The sequence below is a fragment of the Haemaphysalis longicornis genome, unplaced genomic scaffold (assembly GCF_048455015.1).
Source record: "Haemaphysalis longicornis isolate Haplotype H1 unplaced genomic scaffold, Haemaphysalis longicornis Haplotype H1 scaffold_1, whole genome shotgun sequence".
Classification (NCBI taxonomy): Eukaryota; Metazoa; Arthropoda; class Arachnida; order Ixodida; family Ixodidae; genus Haemaphysalis; species Haemaphysalis longicornis.
Window position 1 is genome coordinate 431,603,611 of NW_027526203.1, and position 20,143 is coordinate 431,623,753.

Consider the following 20,143-nt stretch of genomic DNA (forward strand, 5'->3'; position numbering starts at 1 on the left):
TGTATTCTTTGAGTTGTTAGGGGAGCACAAGTTCGCTCCAATAAACTTGTTTCCCCTGAAGACAAATGCGCCGTCTTTGACTTCGTGAGATCTGGTAGAGGTGCTGGGTGCGCACCCTTTATGGTCCCTACAACCTCTGGAAGCCGCCAAGCCAGTCCAACAAGAGCTAGCCGCCGCCTGCAAGGTTTACGACCCGAGCTCGGTCTACTACCGGAGAAAGTAAAGAATGGAAGACGCGCTTCGCTTGGGACACAGATAACAGACCCGGGCGTGGCCGGGCAGCAAAAACAAACAATAAATAAACAAACCAATACATGGTCCGCGGCAATATGTTTCAGAAGCTCGGTTGAATTTAGGACAAGGTCGACTATCATGATCAGCGAAGGTGTGCTTCCGAAAATTGCAGACACTTGCAAATGTGAATCGTGGGATAAATACGTAAGCAGCTGTACCATACACCGATAACTTTTATGGTCGGCTGTACGACTATAGTCAACATCATTGCTCGTAAGAAATAGTTATAGGAATATAAGGGGCCAGGTTTGGATGTATCAAGGCCCTGGAAGCTTTATTCTGTATCTGCGCAAGACGCCGTGTAACGCGAGGTGGAAGCTTGCTAGTTGATTGGTTGTTACATCCATTCCCTCTGTAACCGGACGATGACATAAGTCGTCTCACCAAAAAAGCTAATATATCTATGTTGTGTGACCGCTTAACTTTAGCGCTGCTATTACTTGCGCAGGCTAAAAATTAAATTTTGTCCGTTATCAGTGAGAGCTATCCTACGCTGTATTCCCCTCTTCGCTTTTGTATACTTCCATGGCGCGTGTTGTTTTTTAGCGAGCCTGTTACAGGAACTCAGCAATACCAACACCGGACTTTGTAAGTATAAGCGGGGAAATAATTCAAAACCTCAAATCCAACCTTCCCGACATGAATCTGAGAGATACAGTGGCCACCGATATTGGCGAAGTCCTATTAATTTAACTGATCGAACACCAGCAAGCGCCGAGGTCCCGTGGCATCGGTTGGAGTTTACTAACGGCGACGCCACTTCAGGCCGTTGTTCCGGGACTTCGGCTAGATGCGCGGTTGGAAAGTCCTCCAGATACGCGACGCAACGGCCAAATTTAGAATTGTGTGCTGAGCAAAGTGCCCAAAATGCGGACTCGCAAACAACCCACAGCTTGCGTACTTCGCTTGCAGAATGGAATATTTGCACAGTGTCTAGGATTGCTTACACGATCAAGAGATCAATTTTGAAACTTTCCGAAGTTTCACCCTTGAAAGCCAGACAGTAGCGTTTGCAGTGAACCGTTCGTGCGATGTTAATTCAGCACCTTCAGAACCAGCTGGAGGCAATGCGGATGAGAAGGTTCTGGTTCACGGGAAGCTCACTTCATAAAAGTAAAGGAAAACAGGTTATTAGTTTCTTTTTAAGTACAAAGGCTTCCCTATAACCATTCTCAGCATGTTTTCTTGAGCAAAATGCTGGTTTGGCACCGTTGGGTTGTTTAAGGGGCTGGAAGCAGAAAAAAAGAACAAGAAGCTCTAGATCAAGCCGTGTCCAATCAATTTTGTGCCTATGAGCCATCCCTGTGAAAAATAAAAGGAACATGAAGAGGAATGGCAGCTGCTGCAAAGAAACTCAGTTTAAGTTTAACACGCGGTAAATTTCCTGTTGTGTGTATAATCACCACAATGTAGAACACGACGACGACGATGACGACGATGACCATTCACCAAGGACCATCAAAATCATCATCATCGTCGTCGAAGAAGAAGAAGAACGCCAAGAAGAAAGCCTACAGGGGTTCTGGGACTCGGTGTACTTCCAGGTAACAAATTTTGCTTTATTGTTAAACGTTCTTTATTGTAAAAGTAGCAATGCCCGAAACGGCAAGCTAGAGGAGTTGTGCTATATCATTCCTAGACAGCCGGCAGCGGCAGGGAGGGATAGACTTGAACCGCAGAAAACGTGGCATCTCCGCCCCATCCGCTGTCTTGTACATGGTGCAGTATGCATGCTATGTTTCACATGCCGAAAGTGAAAAGAATAGATCTCCTGTACTCAGCTTCCCCTCTTTACGCAGAGGGAGAGAGGGTAGAAAAGAAATTCAGTCGAAAATCAAACAGATAAATGGGGGCAGGTCCCCTGTAGCTCCCCTGTCTAGCTCTCCACCGATGAGAGTGGCCACTCATAGTTGGATCAGCTTTAGACAGCCTAATTTCACGCCTTCTCAAGTCGAAATCCTTCAGAGCCCACGTGCTAGCGTGAATTCGATACAGGGAGAGCTCTGATGGCCTGCATAACCTTTGCAGCACAAAGCTTGACCCGCACAAAGATGACATGTAAATCGAAACCGGGAGCTGCTTCTATTACCGAGGAGAGAGTTTTAAGCGTTCATCTCCCCCTTCTAAGCGTTCATCTATAGGGAAAAGCGTTCATCTAACAGTTTTTGCCCTGGCCAGTTCCTATGGTGAAGGGTGTGGTTCGAGGCTAAATAAAATGTTTTCTAGGTGCGGCCGCTGCTCCAACCGACAGCGAACCTTGGGAGAAAGCTCTCCCACGCCTGCACCTGGAGGGAGGTTCCAGCCCTTCAAGGCACCCCCGAGGGCAGTGCACGGTGACCAAGTGCCGGAGGAGTGCCGTTTTCACCGTGTAATGCTGCTAACTCGCTTTCGAGCCTCAAGGTAACGTTCCCATTTAAACCTTTTGCCCGCCAATGAGTGTGTTGTTGCTAAGTTGGTGAGCGTTGTGGGCTGGAATGTTCTGGTGCACGTCGTAGCTTGACAGGACAAAAAGAAATTACTGCACCCTTAATATCTGCTCTTACCATCAAGCCGTGCACTTTGCTTGTTAAAAGCAGGGCTGTTTAAGCTTTTAGTTCCGCCGTGGAACGTTACCGGAAAACTCAGCCAAGCTGGGCACACGTGAGCGTGCGCCTCGTGAGGAGCACCCGGTGTCCTTCAGGCTTGCGCGTGGGCTTGCGCCACGTGAGAATCTCCCACGAAAATACCAAGAAAAAAAAATACCGATCGCCCGTGAGCATGCGTTTCGTGGGGAGCTCCCGGAGTAGGCCAGTTCGACGTTCGAGAACACTCTTCCTAGCGTTCGTGGCGTGATCTCTCGAATGCTGTTCTCCTGGCTATTTTACGTGCGCAAACACGTGAAGTGGGGAGCACAGACGCCGAGTTAGCCCTACAGACGCCGAGCCCGCGAATCCGGTTGGAGCTGGTTCTAGCGTGTGCTACCGCGGTCCACTTTGGGAGAGGTGTGAACGCCTGCGGACAAACGATCCGGGCCTGCCTGCTACGGAGAGCTTGCAGCGGAAAGTTCGGAAATTGATTGATTGATTGTAGGGTTTAACGCGCCGACGCAGCGCAGGCGATGAGGCGCGCCGTAGTGGAGGGCTCAGGATTAATTTTGACCACCTGGGGATCATCTTTAACGTACGCCGAAATCTCGCACACACGGGCGTTTTTGCTTTTCGCCTCCATCAGAAAAGCGGCCGCCGCGGCCTGGAATCGAACCCGCGACCTCGTGCTCTGCAGCGCAACCCCTTAGCCACTGAGCCACCGCGGCGGATAAGTTCGGAAATCAATGTTAGGTGCGACAGCCGTGTCCCCTATGAAGGGAGAGGGGCCGCCAGATCTGCTGTTTCTCCAGCCCTGCACCACTAGTGCAAGCTGCGGCAATTTTTCGTTAGACTTTCATTGACAATTGCGTCGACCAGTTTGTGGCGTCATTTTGGTTATATCACCTTATTGGTGGCTGGTTATCGTGAAAATCAATAGCGGCCGCGGCCCCCGGCCGCTTTTCTGATGGAGGCGAAAAGCGAAAACGCCCGTGTGTTCGAAATTTCAGCGCACGTTAAAGATTCTCAGGTTGTCAAAACTAACCCGGAGCACTCCACTAGGGCGCGCCTCATCTCCTGTATAGCGTTGGCGCGTTAAATCTCATAATCACTATCGTCACAATCATGTCAATTCTGGTGGCCCTACCGTGAATAGGTTCCTGTTGCTGCGGCGAAAGAAGGCTCGGATTGAGATGGAATTTATTGCGGCTTTTAGCTGTAACTTTACGAACAATGCGCCTAGCTGGCTAATTTAACCTGTGAAACTATCGGAACAGCAACGCGATAACACGAGTACGGCTTTTAAGAGGTCACCTTGTAGCACAAGTTAGCTAGGTTTGCTTTACTTGCGTGAGACTCAGCGCGCACGGCCGCCCACGCATCGAGAAAAAAGAAAACGTTTATATATGTAAAGCTTTTAGCGCTAGGAGGTGCCAGTTTGGTACAAAGATGCCCTAGAACGTTCTGAAGGAGTGAGAAGGAGGGCGGAAGAGAAAGTTTAAATGCAGGCTCCCAAACGCAACACGTTGAGCAAATATTTGCGGTAATTGTAAATCAGGAAGCCCGAAAGGAATGCATTATTTTTCCGTCTTTTTTTTTTTTTTTTTGCTGTATAGTTCGCGTCGCTAGCTGTTTCAAATCAGACTTGCAATTTTTGAACCCAGTTAGCTGTGTATTACAGTGATACGAATTACTAGAAGTGCGCTGTGTGTATTACGATGCAGGAGCCTGAAGAGCGTGAAATTCGGAACGTCCGAAGGCCAAGGCAGGAACGGTTACGAAAACCTCGTCTGCAACGCACCTGAACCCGTGTGCTCCCAGCTTGGTTCAAGCCCCTGTCGGCTTGCTCCGCGGCTGACGAGCCTACGGTTAGCCATACCCGCCCATGTGCCTGCATACCAGTGGTACTTGCGTATAGGTTAATGGCAGGACTTGTACTGCCCTCCATATTAAAATTTCATTTCCTTTTGTTTAGGCTCAGCTTCATGGCTTTGCTTTAGAGTATACGACAGCGGCATTTGAAGCTTATTAATCTTCGCCTCACAGTTTTGTGTTTTCACGTGGAATAGGCGGATATTTCAGGGATATATAGCGCATGCGCAGCCAGCAGCTCCCACCTGGAGCCGCTCTTTTTCGTCATGCCCAGCATCTATCGCGAATTGAGCAGCGGCACCGGAGTATAAGTATTTATTTAATAACGAAGTAAACTTATTTGTTCATTTAAGAAATACTGCAGGCGAATAGCACGAGATGAAGGGGTACATACATCACAAAAGAAGCAGCTTCCGGCTCGTTCAGTATACATTTTGCTTTATGCATGAAGCAAAATATATACTGAATGAGCCAAGACATCGAGCAAGAGGCACAACAATGTGTCAGAGCAGTGAATAAATAGTACAAGAGGACGACCAAACAGTTCCATAGAAAAAAAGGATGTAAGGGCCAAAACGCGAGCAGATATCTTTTTAAAACGCTGGGTTCGATATTCTCTACAGATAGCAGGTCTTCTACAAATATTACTATCTTCTTTGTTTTTCGTGCAGCCAAATGCGGCCTTTCCTTTCCGTGCCACAATCGGTGCCCCAGCGACCCTAGGTGAATCTGCGTTTCCCAGTCCAGCGGAAACGCGAACATCATTGCTCGAGGCCAACCCTCCGCTATGATTCAACCACCCCAGCTGCTGGCGCCACCACTACAAGTTTGGGTACGTGCGTGTCGTGGTCGATGTTGATCTAATCGCCTGAAGGCGGCTGATACTCCGATTTGTCTGTTTAACTCTTTCGCTACCGCGCCTATCAAAATCGATCAATTTGATCGATACTTTTGGGAGTGCTTTTTCATAGCGTTCCAGGCATTTCTCGAACAAGTTAAGCTGTTCGGAGTTAGATCAGAAAATGGCCTTTCAAAATCAGTTTTGTTTTCATTTTTGCAACGGAAACGTGATTTTTGACACGCTTTTGAATCACCTGGGAGTGGAAAAGGGGCGTGGTCATCGCGCGTCACGGCTACCAACGAAGAATGCGTGCAACTCGTAATTACTCTGCACCAGCGCTTGTTTTTTGCTATCAGGGCGTGAATGGGGAACTAGCAAACGATTTTCAATCGTCAGGTTCGCGCTCTGACAGTAATAATCCCAGAAATCGGCTGAAAATGTCAAGCAGTGCCTGGTTGCAAAGCTACTTTATGATTTTAGGCAGTTTTATTGCCTTTGCGCAAGTTTTTCTAAGTACTGTGGTAGTTCTACTTACCCCAGGACCATTCGCAAACAGTTTCCAACAGTTTCGGTTTCGTTTCTGCATCGCGAAATTCATATTTAGCGCTACTACGCAGTTACCCAACTTCAAGGCTACCTGCCATGGCGCCTGAAGCGTCCGCGACTGATCCTCGAACAAAGCACGCCGCTCCTGATTTCCCCCCACCCTAACCCGATTTCTGCGATAAGAACTTCAGATGCAAGTCAAAAGGTCACACCCAGTCGCCAGATATCTGTTCCGCCGAGGACAACGCTTCAAACCGGCCTACACTGCCAGCTGTTCGCCTTCCAGTTTCGTTTCCATGCGAGGGTATATCCGGGTGTCTAATGTTGCTGCTTAGTTGAACTGTCTATTCGGACGGAGTCTCTGATAAGTTTTTGTACTGTTCCATTTGAAAAATGTTAGGTGGCGCTGCAATAGAGGAGGCTCGTTGTGTTGATCTTTTTTAGCGCGCAACTGCTACTCGGCCAAAGATTGCAGGGCACGATTCTAGCTCATCGTACCTCATTTTTGCGAGCAAGGCTACAATTGCAAGTAAGAATGTGATAATAAAGCTCAGCTTTATGTTTTGAGAGATAACTGACCGTGAACGACAACAAGCATCAGCCACGGCGTTCCGTTTTCAACTTCATGCATGTTTTTTTCCACATCGCGTGCTTGTCCCAAATATTGTGATCGCTGTAAATGCAAAGTCAGCCATTGACAAGATGTTTTTACGTTATGTGGGGGCAAATTGGTGCCTCTGATAACATCAAACCGCCAGATTTATTCCAGGGAACCACCCGAAATTTCACATTTTGAATTGGAGGTTGGGCTTCACCGCATGACACGAGCACCGCGCGTGCTAACATTTTTTTTTTATATCTGAAAATCTGTTCCGCGCAAGTCGACATTTTTTTTAGGGTGTGTTTTTGAAATGTTTCCCTACAAAATGTATATTCTAATTTTTTTCTACTACCGGTGGTTTGATATACACAACTCCTTTTTTATAATTTTTTTCGGCAACTTGACAAAAATTATGATTTTGATATTTTTTTTCACAACTATGATATATGAAAACCTTTAAAAAACTGGTGTTATTGGAAAGGCCGTTAAATAATCTGCATTTTGTGCTCCTACAGATAGTGCCTAAATAATTTTTTAGCAGGAAAAAAAATGTTTTCTTGAACCCCTAAAAATTGGTCAATTTTCTGCGGTAGCGAAAGAGTTAACAGGTGGCGATGTCTACACTACTCATCTACCCTATGTATTGTCTGCTTCTTATCGGTATACTCCGTGAACGAAACGACGTAATTTAACTGCGCGGATACACTGCGCCCTTTCCAAAAAAAAGAAAAATCATAACCCCTTTCGTCCTACGAGAAGGATAATTGGAATGCTAAGGTTTTCCCATGCAACCTGAGTCTCTAAATCAAGTTCCATAATCCAAACTGCAGCTTCCCTGTCGGAATGTAGCAATCGGACAGACGTCTGCTTTATAGCACGAGGGACCCAGGTTCGATTCCGACGACGGGAAGCGTTTCGTTTCTTTCGGGGTGCTTGACGTGCCTTTGGGGAGAACCATCATCATACCCGCCGTGATGGCTGTGGCTAAGGCGTTGTGCTGCTGAACCCAAGGACTTCGGTTCCCGGCCGCGGCGGCCGCTTTTCTGATGGAGGCGAAAAGCAAAAACGCCCGTGTGTACGAGATTTCGGCGCACGATAAAGATCCCCAGGTGGTCAAAATTAATCCGGAGCCCTCCACTACGGCGCGCCTCATCGCCTGCGTTGCGTCGGCGCGTTAAACCCCACAATCAATCAATCAACCCAAGGACGCGGGTTCTATTCCCGGGCGCGGCGGCCGCTTTTCTGATGGAGGCGAAAAGCTAAAATGCCCGTGTCTAAGTGATTTCGGCGCACGTTAAAGAACTCCAGGGGGTCAAAATTAATTCGGACCCTGCACTACGGTGCGCCTCATCGCCTGCATTGCGTCGGCGAGTTAAACTCTACAATCAATCAATCAATCAATCAATCAATCAATCAATCAATCAATCAATCAATCAATCAATCAATCAATCAATCAATCAATCAATCAGCCAATCAATGAATCAATCATAAATCAATGAATCAATCAATCGAGAACCATCACCATCATGTGCCCTATTGTGTATAGGTGGCTTTCCTGTGGTGAGTCATATTGCCGCGAACCATGCATTGGGTTTGTTTATTTGTGTTTTGCTTTTACCGCCCGGCTGCGCCGGTCTGTGTTATCTCCGTGCCAAGGGAAGCGCGTGTTCCATTCTTTCTTTCTGTGCCGCATGTGTTATCTGTTCAGATAGGGAGAGCATTCCGATCTAACGTGAACATCCCGGAATAATCTTCTTGCATCTACAATGTTCTCGATGCGAATCGACGGTTCCAGAACCACGCGCGCCGAAAGATAAAAAGCCTGCAGAGCAGACGCAGGGGCATTCGATTCTGCGACGCTCGCCGACGCACGTACGTCACTTTGTTGACCACTGCTTCGCAGCCTCTGTATTCTTTTCAGTTGTAAGGGGAGCACAAGTTCGCTCCAATAAACTTGTTTCTTTTCCAAACAACTGCTTCGTCCTTGGCTACGTGACATCTGGTGGAGGTGCTGGGTATGAAGGGTGCGAAGATCACGACACCCCAACGAAGGTGTCGTGATCTTCGTTGAGGAGATGAAGCAGCTATTTCGCCGCGCGGACCCCGAAATGACGGAAGAAAAGAAGTTGCGCTTCTTAATGCGCGGAGTGAAGGAGGAACTGTTTGCTGGACTTGTCCGAAATCCGCCCAAAACCGTCGCCGAATTCGTGACCGAAGCCAGCACCATTGAAAAAGCCCTCGAAATGCGTGCTAAGCAGTATGACCGCAACTTTGTTGGCGCGGCCAATGAGAACGACTTTGGCAGCACGCGGATCCCGGCCGACAGCCTACGCGAGACTATCCGCGCAATAGTGAGAGAGGAGCTGCGGAAACTTCTCCCAACACCGCCGCATCCCCAAGTCGCTTCCCTCACCGACGTGATTAGAGAAGAAGTGCAACAAGCGTTGGGAACTTCTACGCCATCCGAGGTACCCCGAGAGCCACAAGCCATGACATACTCCGCGGCTGTTCGTCGACCCCGCCCTGCTCCAACACGCCGTCAAGAGGCCCCGCCGTACCGCCGCCCACTGTCACCCGCCCGACCCCCGGTAGCCCGAAACCAGACGCCGAGGAAGACGGACGTATGGCGAACTCCCGATAACCGTCCTCTGTGCTACCACTGCGGAGAGGCCGACCACATTTACCGTCGCTGCCCATACAAGAGACTCGGACTGCGTGGTTTCTCCGTCGACGCACCTCGCCCTCTCCCTGGCCAACGACCACGTGAGATCGACGAGTATCTATCTGAAACCAGCCGTGGCCCAGCGCGTTTCAACCGTTCGCCGTCGCCCTACCCATACCAATCGCCGAACCGCCGTAGCAACGCTGACTTCGCCCGTGGAAGGTCCCCCAGCCCACGCGGGGGAAACTAAAAGCAGCAACTTCTGGAGGTGAAGTTGCTCTACGGCGAAAAACCGGAAACCCTCCAACGACGCAAGGACGCGCCGAAGACAGTGATTCACGACATGCCCTCATCCCGACGACCCGACCTAACCCTGATGAGACTCCCGAACACGACGACAGCTATACGCCGCGACGCTTACCCGACCTGACCGAGACGTCCGCTGAGAAGACATAGACAACGACGACGCACAGTGCCCGACCGTCAACACGCACAAGCCGAGATGCGACGCCCCGACGCACCCGGAACTCGAGGAAGGCGGCATCCGACGTCAAGGTGTCCCTCGACGGTTTTGATGTAGTCGCCCTCGTAGACACGGGAGCCGACTACTCCGTAATGAGCGGACCATTTGCGTCTAAGCTGAAGAAAGTTATGACCAGATGGGACGGTCCGCACATATGCACAGCAGGAGGCCACATCGTGACGCCAAGTGGAACGTGCACATCGCGCGTCACCATAGATGGCACGACGTACCCTGCAGTGTTCGTCGTTTTGCCCAACTGCTCCCGCGACGTAATTCTCGGAATGGACTTTTTGACAGACAACGGCGCAATAATCGATCTCCAGACGAAGTCGATAACTTTTTCCTCCGACCACTCCATGACGCCGGAATCGAACCCCGAACACCGTGCAGCTGTAAGGATGGCCGATGATCACGTCACCCTGCCACCCCGCGCAAGCTTGATGATCACCGTCTACTGTGAAGGTGCTGCTCCCGACGTCGACGCTATCGTGGAGAGTGACCGAAGGTTGCTTCTTGACCGCGGTGTGTCTGTCGCAAGAGGCATTGCGCGGTTTAAGCATCGCAAATCCCACGTTTTGGTCACCAATTTCACCGAGGAGTACCAGCATTTAAACAAGGGCGCTGCAATTGCGTTCGTCGAAGAAACGCAACTAGCAAGTGACGTGATAGCAGTCGCCGACTTTGAACGCGCACCCGACGATACCTTCAAGCTTCCGCACCCCTTCGACGTGAATCCGGCGCTACCGCAAGAAGAAAGGAACAAGTTATTGGCTTTGCTGCGTCGCTACAGCGAGTGTTTTTCGTCGAACTCAAAGTTACGTCAAACACCTCTGGCGAAGCACCGGATAATAACCGAGGATGGAGCCCGACCTACCCGACAGTCACCGTACCGCGTCTCTTCCCACGAGCGCGAAGCCATCCGGACTCAAGTCGACGACATGTTCAACGACGACATTATACAGCCATCGAAAAGTCCGTGGGCTGCGCCGGTCGTACTCGTGAAGAAAAAAGACGGCACACTGAGGTTCTGCGTTGACTACCGGCGATTGAACAAGATCACCAAAAAGGACGTGTACCCTCTGCCACGAATCGACGACGCCCTCGACCACCTCTGCCATGCGAGGTACTTCTCATCGATGGACCTGAAGACCGGCTACTGGCAAATTGAAGTGGACGAGAGAGATCGAGAGAAGACTGCATTCATAACCCCGGACGGCCTATACGAGTTCAAGGTAATGCCGTTTGGGCTATGCACGGCACCAGCAACGTTCCAAAGAGTCATGGACACTGTGCTAGCTGGCCTGAAGTGGCACACCTGCCTCGTATACCTCGACGACGTTGTGGTATTCTCCCGGACTTTCGACGAACACCTCGCAAGGTTGCAGTCAGTACTCGAGGCCATCCGTACGTCGGGGTTAACGCTGAAGCCTGAAAAGTGCCGCTTCGCGTACGAGGAACTGAAGTTTTTGGGCCATGTCGTCAACGCCGCGGGAGTCCTGCCTGACCCGGCGAAAACTTCAGCCATAGCGAACTTCCCAAGGCCGAAAGATAAGAAGGGCGTGCGCAGATTTCTTGGACTGTGCGCATACTACCGGCGCTTCGTCGCAAACTTCGCACGCATTGCAGAGCCGCTCACGCGCTTGACGAAAGATAGCACCGCTTTCAGCTGGGAAGACGACCAAGAAAAAGCATTCTGCGAGCTTCAAAAACACCTGCAAAGCCCGCCCGTGCTCGCTCATTTCGACGACAACGCCGAAATGGAAATACACACGGACGCCAGTGATGTAGGCTTGGGTGCCGTCCTTGTCCAAAAACAAAGCGGGTGCGAAAACGTAATCGCCTATGCCAGCCGTGGTCTGTCGAAGGAGGAGAAAAACTACTCTGCCTCCGAAAAAGAGTGCCTGGCTATTATATGGGCCATTTCAAAATTTCGCCCATACGTGTATGGCAGACCGTTCAAGGTTGTAACAGACCACCATGCGCTGTGTTGGCTCGCCAATTTGAAGGACCCCTCTGGCCGTCTTGGGCGGTGGAGTTTGCGCCTGCAAGAGTTCGACATTACAATCGTCTACAAATCCGGCAGGAAACACTCCGACGCCGACTGCCTGTCCCGCGCCCCTGTCGACCCACCACCACAAGACTCCGATGAAGACAGTGCCTTCTTCGGGGTTGTTACGGAAAGCGACCTAGCCGCCCAGCAGCGTGCCGACCCCGACTTGCGAGTAATGATCGACTACCTCGAAGGACGTAACGTCGCCGTGCCTAGAGCGTTCAAGCGTAACTTACCAGCATTCAGCCTCAGAAACTCCGTCCTCGTGAAGAAGAATTTCAGCCCCGGAACAAGAACGAATTATCTACTTGTCATCCCCGCAGACCTTCGTGACGAAATTTTGGAAGCGTCCCACGACGACCCGTCTTCCGGACATCTCGGCACAGCTCGCACTATTGCAAAAATTAAGGCGAAGTACTTCTGGCCCCGCCTTACATCCGACGTCACCCACTACGTTCGGAGTTGCCGGGACTGCCAGCGACGAAAAACGCCGCCAACAAGACGCGCCGGACTTCTACAACCGATCGCCGTCCCGCGGAGGCCCTTTCAACAAATTGGAATGGACCTTCTAGGCCCGTTCCCGACGTCACGATCGGAGAACAAGTGGATTGTCGTAGCGACAGACTACATGACGCGCTACGCAGAGACCGCCGCTCTTCCGCGGGGGACTGCACAAGAAGTCGCCAAGTTCTTTATAAACCAAGTTGTGCTGCGACATGGAGCCCCTGAAGTCCTAATCACGGACCGCGGAACGGCCTTTACCGCGGAGCTGATGCAAGGAATCTTACGCTACAGCAACACGGATCACCGAAGAACGACGGCGTACCACCCCCAAACGAACGGACTAACAGAACGTCTGAACAAGACAATTGCGGATATGCTGTCCATGTACGTCGACGTTGAACATAAGACTTGGGACGAAGTCCTCCCGTATGTCACGTTTGCGTACAATACAGCGACGCAGGAAACTACGCAGATGACACCGTTCGAGCTTGTCTACGGAAGACGACCGACTACGATGCTCGACGCCATGCTTCCGCATGTAGAAGACGACGACCTCAACGCCGACGTCCAAGGATACCTTCAACGTGCGGAGGAGGCCCGCCAGCTTGCTCGAGTTCGTATAAGGGACCAGCAGCTGGTGGATGCCGGCCGCTACAACCTCCGACGCCGAGACGCCGAGTACCAACCAGGGGATCGTGTGTGGGTTTGGACTCCCATCCGACGACGCGGACTGAGCGAGAAACTTCTGCGACGGTATTTCGGACCCTACCAGATTCTGCGACGTGTTGGCCAACTTACCTACGAAGTGATCCCCGATGGTGACTCCGGCACATCACGACGACGTACGCGGCCAGAAGTCGTCCACGTGGTTCGCTTAAAACCTTTCTACGAACGATGACAAACTTTTATTTTCATTTTCGGACTGTCGCTTATGTTAGCATCGGGTCGATGCACTATTAGAGGGGGGGAGGGGTAATGCCGCGAACCATGCATTGGGTTTGTTTATTTGTGTTTTGCTTTTACCGCCCGGCTGCGCCGGTCTGTGTTATCTCCGTGCCAAGGGAAGCGCGTGTTCCATTCTTTCTTTCTGTGCCGCATGTGTTATCTGTTCAGATAGGGAGAGCATTCCGATCTAACGTGAACATCCCGGAATAATCTTCTTGCATCTACAATGTTCTCGATGCGAATCGACGGTTCCAGAACCACGCGCGCCGAAAGATAAAAAGCCTGCAGAGCAGACGCAGGGGCATTCGATTCTGCGACGCTCGCCGACGCACGTACGTCACTTTATTGACCACTGCTTCGCCGCCTCTGTATTCTTTTCAGTTGTAAGGGGAGCACAAGTTCGCTCCAATAAACTTGTTTCTTTTCCAAACAACTGCTTCGTCCTTGGCTACGTGACAATATAGTGACATCGAACGCCATCGGTGAGACATAGAAAGCTTCGCTTTAAAAATTGGCCGCGCACATGCTCCTTACAGGTGAGACCTCCTCATCCAGCACGGCGGCGGGTGGCCTTGTTGGCGCTCCCGAGGCCACAACGGCTTTTGGTACAGGAGGCGCACCTACGTTTGGTTCCACTGGCTTTGCGACCACGCCCACATTTGGCAGAACGGAGAGCTCCCTGGGTGCCCCTCCACGGGGGGGGGGGGGGGGGAAGGGGGGGGCTGCTTGGCACCAACACGGCTGTCAAGCCTCCTGGCCTCAAATTTGGCTCGACAATTACCACGACAACATTCAGAGGTTCGTTGGCAGTGGTACCCTACGGCAATGTTTGCAGAGAGTGCTCGAGGGATGTTCTAAACCTCTGGCCGCTCCTGCCACCTAACAGTCTTCGCTTAGCCACTTCCTTCTCCACTTTTACGTTTCCCTCTACCTCCCACTGCCAACCTTTCTGCTCTTTCAATCACCTATTCCAGCTCTTTATTGCCACTTCCTTCTCCATCCTCCTTCCATCATCTCTCCCTTCCAGTCTTCCTCCTAACATCCCTTTATCCCTCCCCTACACCTTCCTAGCTTTCGGTGTCTTTCCATCCTCCCTTTTCCTTCCGTATACCCCATTTTGTTGTGGCCCCGTTCTGAATATGCTTGTCGGGTCTGGGAACCGGACCGGGATCTGCTGTGTGTGTCTCGTCGGCTGAGAATTCCGTATGATATCGTTGGTGACTGGCTTCTAATAAGGTCCCTGTTCTAACGAAGTGTTCCAGATACTTTGTTCCAGTGTTCCAGTCCTGAAGAGGGCACACTTCGGGAGCGCACTCATGGCCTTGCCAGGGTCGGGTTGGTTATGGTGCTTGTGGGGTACTTCACGACATCTGTAATCGTGCACACGACGGCAAGGGGGGTAAAGGGGGATGCCCTAGGGAACGCCCTAAATGCCGCGGCGCTGAGGTCGGCGTGTACACGGTGTTACGTGCAAGTTGGTATTGAAGCTTTGGTTGTACCTTTCGCTGAACCATCCAGCATTGTAATTTGCTGTCTGACGCCTGTGATGCACACCGGAAGAAGACTATCCGATTGGATTTTGAACACTTGGCGCCATTCAACATGCGGTGATGAAAGGTCTTTCGTGCGTGGGGTTTTTTTTTGTTCCGTCTCCACCGAAGTTTCTGCTGCTAGATGCGTGGATACACAACACCTACTTCCCCTATTTCAGGAAGCTCCTCCACTACCAGCACGAGCACGGTCGGCTCCTTCGGAGCCTGCAGGTCAAGACCAACCACTGGCGCCGCAGGGACTTGGGGTGTGCCCTCCACGGGCATATCTGCCGACGCTTACTTCGGCTTTGTCACCGCAGCCACTGCGACACCTCTGGAACTACGTAAGGGCTTCGTACACTTGAGTACATGCGATGAAAATCGCACGTAGATAGAAAATCGCATGTACTTGCCGTCCTGCCCTGCAAACCAATCCTTAACGTACGTTGGCCCCCCACTACTTAATTCCGTCGGATGCGGGTTACCCTGGAGTTGCTGTCGAACACGCTAATCAAGCCGTGCGAAGGCAGCGCGCAATGGACGCGAAGCTGCGCCAAAACAGGCCCAAAACAACCGTCGCTAAAGCAGACGACAATGCTGTACCGCTGACGCCGCCGCTGGCGAGCAGGCCCATCCGAGCGGGAAACTCTGGGTAAATTCGCCGGTCCACCTACAGTGTGCTCCGTGAGTGAAACCCTCCCCCCCCCCTTCCGCTGCCTTCGCCGCGTTGGGAGTTTGTTGTCCTGCACGCCATGAACGAACCGTTGGCTGGTAGAGCTAGAACACTTTGCTTTAAAAAACGGTATATTATGGAGGTGTAACACAGCTGAAACCAAGTCCTACAGGGTCTACAAAAACCACGTTATGCTGCCCCGAAGCCGATTTTACGTGAAGAATACTAAGACAGTGCTCAATTTTGAACATTGCCAGATGCCAAGCCATGTGTAACACTGTCTTGATATGAAAATGGCGGCGCACCAAGTCATGATGGTGCGGCGCCCAAGTCATTACTTCTATTCTAGGCTTCTGCGGCCGTTTTTTTGTTGGAGATATTTTTTTGTTGGAGAACCGGAGATATTCGCGTCTTCGGAGCACGTTAAAAGATACCCAAAGGCATAAAATATTATGTAGCCCTTATATACGCGTCTCCTCGTAGCCAAGACATTGCTTTAGCATGCAAGCCTTGAAGTTTAATTTCATTCCAAAAATATCTTTTGTTATTTTTCGGTTTGCTGTGATCGACAACGATTCGCTCTGCTGTTTTCAAAACCCACAGCTGCTTGATATTATTCAACTAAAGCCCCCGCGTAAAGCTAATATCACATCTCCGTGAGTGCAATGTAACAGGTTCCGTGAAAAACTATCAGGTAAAAACAGCATATTATGGAGGTGTAAAACGACTGAAATTAAGTCCTACAGGTTATACAAAAACCACGTAATGCTGTTCCAAAGCGTATTTAACGTAAAAAATACTAAGCCAATGGTGAATTTTGAACATTGTCAGTCGCCAAGCCAAGTGTAAAACTGTCTTTACATGATAATGGCGTTCGTTATATACTGCATCACAAGCCTTTGCCGAAGGTACTTGGTATTACAAACATATCTTTATTAAATCAGCTATGTGTTGTAAAATGCGCCTTTATAAACTCAAGTTAGCATGCTGTTTTCTTGATCTACTTGTACGACAGCGGAGTGAGATGTGTCACCTGTGAAAGCCATGAAGAGAAGTGATCTGTCCCATTGTACTGCAGCATTTGCTGCGCGGTAGACACTGCACATATATATTTTTTGTTGCGTATATTTGATGTTCTATGTGGGCGTAGTTAAGCGTTCGGGAAAAGCCTATGGCCTTCTGCCTTCTGATTTTATGAGGTAATTGTTGTATAATCCACACAATTTTGAAGCTTCCAACTGGTCCCCTCGAACCCTCTTTCCATCTTTGGAAATGTCAGGCAAGAAGTGTTTATTTTTACTGCAGCTTCAAAGGTACATTTTATTGTCGCTCTGAGAACTTTTTGTTTTGGTGACAAATGTATTTCTTCTAGGAATGCTTTACTCTGTACATAGGTGTTCCAGGTAAGGGGAGGAATTGATTTTTGACCATATCAAAGAGGAAGTGTTAGACCCATTTTTCCCCTCATAATCTTCCCCCGTCTTATCGACCAGTGGAAAGCCTGTTGAGCAGTTTTTTTTTAATATTTTCAAGCCTTGAGGCGCTGCTTTTGCAACATTGTAGTGTCTGGGCTCTAATGACTGATTGGATGTATTCTTCCCTCTCTGTCCCACATGTTTGTGCAGCCCCATCTGCTACGATTGGGCCGGTGGTATTGTGGCTTTTTCGGCTGCCGACATCAACGTTCAAAGCGATCGCGACAACCTAAGGAGACCGGATATCCCTCTGATTGGATAAATGTGTTATGCTGTTTTTCTTTGGACATTTCATTGACGTGTGTATTGTGTTTTTTTCTTGTATATTTTAATTCCCCGCTAATCTACTGGAAATGTAAGAATATAATTAGTTTATCATTGACGTAGCTCATTATCAAAAACAGTGTTCCTCAGGTCGTCGTTAGAACTTTATTTTTTACGACTTTCTGTATTTTATTACGTGCGGGTAATGTATGCCCACCCCCTGAGTGGAAGTGTAGTAAACTTCTAGTGTTGGTTAATGAATAGATAGAGACTTTAATAACTTAAGGAACGAACGAACGACCGAGCGACCGACCGACCGACCGACCCACCGACCGACCGACCGAATAAACAAATAAACAAATAAACAAATAAAAATTGGACGTGCTACATGGCTGCCCCTTCGTGTTTATCATCCACCTCGACTATCGGGACCGAGAGAACCCACCTGCTAATCACAGAAGTCGAGAACAACTGTCGCAATTACAAAATTGTGTAGGGATTTTTCATCATGGGCGTCAATATATATATATATATATATATATATATATATATATATATATATATATATATATATATATATATATATATATATATATATATATATATATATATATATATATATATATATCGCACGTTAAGATACGTTATCTCACAACGTACCTGTCGGACGCCAAGATGGGTTCTTTAAGTCACAGGGTACACAGGCATCGATAAGCTCACCTTGAAGGATAAGTGACACATTGATTAAATGAGTTTCCACAGCGAATGTTATGAATTGATTTTAAGAATTTAGATTAAGTTAAATTGCAATTTTTATGCGAAGTGAAAGAAGAGCTATCGAATTTAAATTCGTGTCAAAATCTGATAATGGGTCGTATACAATGCAAAATATTCTTTGAACAAAATTTGCATTAATTTTTGCAAGATTGATTCCAGTGATATTGGCGGTGAGCGCGAACACAGGCGGCGCTGCGAAGCGCGCCTCCGTGACGTCAGCTTAGGGATTCTCGCATTTGTCGTCTGCTTCACTCAGGATTGCTCTCCCTGCTGTTTCTTTGCGCTCGGTCAACGTCTGATGCTTGTCCGCACCAGAATTTGCGTGTGGGTTTTTATCATAATAATAATCCTAAAATCGCATACACCAGTTCATGGTGTCAATTAAAGTATAGTTTTGGATACCGCTACGGGAGAAACATTGCCGGCGCCACCCCATTCCTTGCGAAGCCGGTCCTGTGCGGAGCGCGAAGAGTCGGAGCTAGGCGTCAGCTTCTGTAATAAGCAATCTTTCGACCCAGCTGCTAGTAACCGACAACAGAGAGAATACAAGACCAAAACAAATTCTAGGCCTTTAGGGCTGTCGGCTTTGGCAGAACGCATCACGATTCCCGGTAATCATATGTAAGGTAAAACAGTTTTTGCAACCTTGCCGAACGCTCGGACGCGTTTTGTCACATCACTTTACGTTGTCAAGGCATGAAAGTTTGCCGACATGCACTATATAGACTGCAAAAACTGTAGGTTGAGTTCCAGTGTGTATATACGCGCGTGCTGATTCTATACCAGGCATCTAACCAGTATGGAGGTTTATTGAGCAAAACGAGTCACGTCTTCGTTAAATTTATAGTAACAGATATATATTTGTTAAGACCTGGAGGGATATTTCGGAACATTTTGCACAGCCATATCTTCCAGATATTCGGATATGCGTTATAGGAAAACTGCACTCAAGAAGAGGAAGAGGAGTAAGCGGAGGAGGGGAAAACTTTGTTTAACAATTAAATCGATCTGGTTAGTGGGCCGGGTCCTCAGTCCAGGACAAGAGAGTAAAAGTAATTTTCTTCAAATCATAGAACGCCATCCCGAGTAGAATAGGATGTGTTCTTCGCGCCTGGAAGGGTTGAAAAGCAATAAAGAGCTACTTGGAATTCTTCTTCGGTTTCGAGTCTTGTAATATATGCAGGTATACTATTTATTACGTTAGTTAGCGAGTATATCATGCATTCAACACCGTAATCATGTCATCATTGTTCGAGTTGAGAGTCAGTTTATTTATTTATTTATTTATTTATTACAAGTACCTACATCGCCCATTGGGCATTTTTGTAGGGGGGTTACAGTAGAAAATAGAATACAAACAGCAAAATTATATGTGAAATAAATCGTGCATTACATTATACATGAGAAATCTAAACACTTGCAGTACAGCATTATAACAAAAGTACAAAACACAGGATTATACAACGAAAGCAGTAATTATACATATAAAAAATCAACAATCAAGACAAATACAAAGCCAACGTTAATATATGGGTTATTTCAGCAACTCAAAATGCTGCTTCAATGGCTGTTAGGAAATTAGAATCAGAGAATATTGGTATTTTTAGCGCATTCCAGTCACTAATAGAGTTTGGAAAGAAAGAGTATTTAAGGACATTCAATCGACAGGTATATTCTCTAATTTTATATAAGTGATCTTTCCGTTCGGACATGTAACTAGGCGTCTTTAAATACCGCTCTTTATTTATTCCAGTTCGTTATCTAACGATATAATTACGATAGAAATTCGGAGCACAAAAGCCGCCTTCGAGTACTGTGAACCACGTTGTTTAGGGCGCAATCGCGGTGGCGTAGCACAAACCGTCTCATTTTATTTGCATGTGAATAAACAAAGCACGCTGCGGATATGCACCTTCTTGCACGCAGTCGCAATGAAAGCCAATTTGTGAAGAAGGGAATGTATGCCACACAAAATGAAGGAAATATCTACACGACCTTTGTGAGGCTCCCAAACATCCCG

The 20,143-nt window shown here is 48.6% G+C and overlaps 1 long non-coding RNA gene across 1 annotated transcript; it reads left to right on the top strand.

The window, feature by feature from the left end:
* The first annotated feature begins 657 nt into the window (after positions 1-657).
* Positions 658-17,611, top strand: LOC144172922 (uncharacterized). The gene is made up of 5 exons (XR_013323133.1): positions 658-1,838; positions 2,521-2,694; positions 5,402-5,562; positions 15,114-15,278; positions 17,233-17,611. It is a non-coding gene; the product is annotated as an uncharacterized LOC144172922 (long non-coding RNA).
* The last annotated feature ends 2,532 nt before the right edge of the window (positions 17,612-20,143 follow it).